This window comes from Triticum urartu, chromosome 7A (genome assembly GCF_056163025.1).
Source record: "Triticum urartu cultivar PI428250 chromosome 7A, HENAU_Tu73, whole genome shotgun sequence".
NCBI classification, from domain to species: domain Eukaryota; kingdom Viridiplantae; phylum Streptophyta; class Magnoliopsida; order Poales; family Poaceae; genus Triticum; species Triticum urartu.
In genome coordinates, this window is record NC_141879.1 from 214,363,177 (window position 1) to 214,367,093 (window position 3,917).

The 3,917-nt window shown below is 47.4% G+C and overlaps 1 long non-coding RNA gene across 1 annotated transcript; it reads left to right on the forward strand.

The window, feature by feature from the left end:
• Positions 1–1,587: 1,587 nt before the first annotated feature.
• On the forward strand, positions 1,588–2,186 carry LOC125522494 (uncharacterized). Its single transcript, XR_007289781.2, has 2 exons — positions 1,588–1,734; positions 1,926–2,186. It is a non-coding gene; the product is annotated as an uncharacterized LOC125522494 (long non-coding RNA).
• Positions 2,187–3,917: the final 1,731 nt, after the last annotated feature.

The window sequence follows — 3,917 nt, forward strand, 5'->3', positions numbered from 1 at the left end:
TGTGCTTAATGGTTTCCTTCATTTGCTTACTAGCTAGCGTGTTGCGAGTTCTCTCTATAAGTATAGTACGTAGCGTCGACCAAGCACGAAGATAAAAGAAGTCACTTCTCTCTATTAGCTAGCTAACACAATATATGAAACCCCTAAATTGATCCTCCAAAACCCCCAACCCCCCCCCCCCCTTTCGAAAACAAAAAAATAAAAACCCCAGCCCCTGAGCTGTTGACACATGGATGCTTTTTGGTCCTGGTTGGTGTTACCAATTGGGACCAAAGGCCCTCCTGTCTGGGCAAGCCGCAGCGGCCACGTGGAGCCCCATCTATCCCGGTTCGTAAGCGAACCGGGACTAAAGGTATTGGGCTTTAGTCCCAACGCTTTAGTCCTGGTTTGAGAACTGGGACAAATGGGCCTCTGGAACCGGGACAAATGGGCCTTTTTCTACTAGTGACCCTAGCCGCCGCCGCATCGTATGGTTTCACACCACCATTCCAGAGCATTGCGCCGCCACGCAAGTCTTCTGCATCCCTCCTCCCGGCGTGCACCGCGATAAGCGACAACATGCCTCCAGAACCCCGCCTCTCGTGATCTTGTACGGGAGAGGGGCAATCAGGTTTTTGGGGAGTGCACTCGCGCGACTGCTGGCAGTGACGACTTTGCCAACGACGACTTCTTCCCTGACCTCGGCAACCTCATCCTCAACGACATGGGCGACAACATCAACGCCGGTGCTGCTCCCACTGTACTGTATGTGATTCTATTCTTCTTGTTCGAGATCGTGATAGAATTCATGTTTCTAATATGTGCCCCAGATGTGACATGTTCATCTACTATGCTAGTTCACATGATTAGTTTAATCTCTACTATTGCTGTTATGATTTATCTTCTGTTTATTCGGATTAAATCTCGTAGTAATTCGCTCATATATTCAACATATAGTACAGCATGTAAACCATGCTACAGGTTTGCCATCGACAACACACATTAAGATTCCACATGCGACAGGACCAAAAGGTGTTCGCTATCTTAATCGTCCGAACATTCTATCAAGATTCTTCATAGCAAACAGACACCAATCAAAGCAACATATATGTATTGCACAAACAAGAACTTTCAATTACCAAGACCTGAATGCGGGGCTGACTCCGGGTTGTTTATACTCCATTAGTGAAGAGCCCAAGACAAAACACGGAGATGGCGGTTTGAAAGCTCAGAATCACGCGCAAGTTGCCAAAAACAAATCTATGGTTACTTTAGTCTTCGGAAGCCGACGCACTGTGGAAATTGTCAACCATTTCAACAATGAAAGCTTTAGTTGCTCATCTCTAAGGGCAGGACAAAAGTCAGAACTATTCCGTACTAGACTTATATCTTCGCGTTGTCAAAAAACTCAAATTAGTAAAAACCTGACTGGATAGCTAGATACCAAAATAATTTGTGTCTTAATCTCGACATTTGACTTTCCATAGTCGCCACTTTGAATTAAGACCGAGTAAGAGGCATGACACATCAGTGCCAGCTGCTAGTGGGACTAGTAGTTAACAAGTGACATGTTGGAACATCCACATCCATCCATTCCAAGCACCCTATATAAACTGTCCATCTCAGCGTGTAGAAGCACACAAAGCTTATAGCTAGCTAAAATGGCTTCCAAGTCTCTGGCCTTCGTGTGCGTCATCTTCGCCTTCCTCGTCATCGTCTCGCAAGGCGTGGTTGCTGCTAGGGATCTCACCCATGGTAATGTTTCTCCCCCTGAATTAATCTCTACCTCGTTTCTTTGTATTTCTGTGTTCTTTCTGTGGCACATACGGAGGAACTTGATTACCATATGGCTAAGGTTGGCTTGGGTGTGCTGCAAATTCTCCATGGAGGGAATAGCTCTACATGCCATGGTTATTTCTAATGATGTTGCCCTACCATGGTTGCAGTTAACAGAGCAGGTAGCAGCTACCGTGGTGGCTGGTCGGGCTCCTACGGAGCCCCATGACGGTCGCTCTTCGTAAGAATCTGACAAAATAAATGCAGTTCCGGTTCGCATTTGCAGATCATTCGTGTGTATGGTATATAATTTCTGTATACAAGCAAGCTAGGTAGACACCCCTGGAATGGTTTGCGAGGGACTGGTATATATGTGCCCTGTGTACTCAATATGAATTTGTATCAAATGTATTGACCGTTCTAGTGCTTAAGGATCATTTTTCGACAAAGGGGCCCGTGCCTTCACTCCAACTCGTCCAATTTGCCCAAACTATTTCTCAAAAGTGTGTTAGAATAAATCCGAGCCATACCGTCGATTATCCGAGGACCAAGCAATTACACAATCACGACACCGAGATTTATTAACGATGTTCACCGATATGGCTACATCCCCGGGGCCTGACTACGGGCGCTCCTCCCCGTGACACTGTCATAATGCCGCACACCGGCCATCCGGGCGCCGGCACACGCCGCCGGCTCCCCCTTGCGTGTCTGTACTATTATGTTGGCATAGATTACATCGTGTGTCTACCCCCGCTATATATGAGAGGCCTAGGATACAAGTGTCCTATTAGGACACAACCCCACATCCTATGTAAACACAATACAACTCCTAGTCCAACTGTAACCTACCTTGTACATAATATTCGACACAACTCTAACAAACTTCACCTTGGCGAATATTCTTCACCACCTTAAATTTATCCATGCGTCAAACTTCCATGTACATTGGACTTGAGTTTATCCCATGAGTACCGCTGTTACTCCAATAACTCCATGTGACTCCACCTGCAACTTGTAGTCCCTTCTTTTTTTGATCACAGTCAACGCTCGAGCAAAATCAAGTTCCTTGTTACTCTAGTGCTCCCAACTTTCAGAGTATCAGTCCAACGTCATCACACACTGATCACTGACATGCGTGAAAGTGAACAACTCACATATTGGGTGTCACACATAAGAGTTACCTGAACTCAACATCACCGCTCCTTTCTTGACCGCCTGTCTGAAACTTGAAGGAATTTCACCATTGCTTGTAGTCATCCCGAGTCAAATTCGCAGTTGTCTCACCACATGTATGAGCACCAAAGCGCTGGCCCGTCTCCATGCCCCGTGCATACCACACGCCTCGCCGCTATTACCGCGTCGAGCCTCTGCTGTCCTGGTCGAGTCTCAAGGGTCGCGAAACCACACCACTCAACCCCCACTTCAGAGTACCACCGATCATGACCGACCGATGACGAGTTTCACGCTTCCATCAGACCACTGGGCTCCAGTCCAAATTACGCGTCCCTCGCTTTTCCCCGCTGAATAGGCTTCGATTCTTTGGATCCTTACACCGTAGCCCCTCAATCCAGCTCCACCTTCAACATGACTCCATGGTAGATGATCAGTCCACCCTCGCGCCCCGTCGACTTCAAGCTCTCATGTGCGCACCGTCTTGAATCAACCCCGCGCCATAGTCTTGTCGAAGCCGCACAAGCCTCGGGCATGTGCACCACGTGTTTCCACGCCCAGAAGTCGGTCACATCAGCATCACGCCCCTATGTCGTCGTCACCGATTCCACCACCGTCTTCTGTACCAACCGACATCCAGTCGATTCGTCAGACAGTCCAGTCCGACCCAGGCTCGCAAATCTTCTTCGGCAAATTCTAATCCATCACATGATACTTTCATCTTAGCTGACTTTACTTCCCGCAACGCCTTCAAGCATCCCTGTCGTGCCAACAAATTTTCATCCTTATCTACCGTAACCCAAGGTTTTTAGTTCCGTGAACTTCTTCACCTCAAACCTAGTACCCGATAACGCCATAGTTCTTTGTATGGCTGACCTGTAAAAAATTATCCGAGCTTCCCACGCGATGCCCAAGTACACAATCAAAACCTTCACATACTATTTATTTAACGAAACCAAATATTTCTTTGGCCTTCACGTGATGCTCCC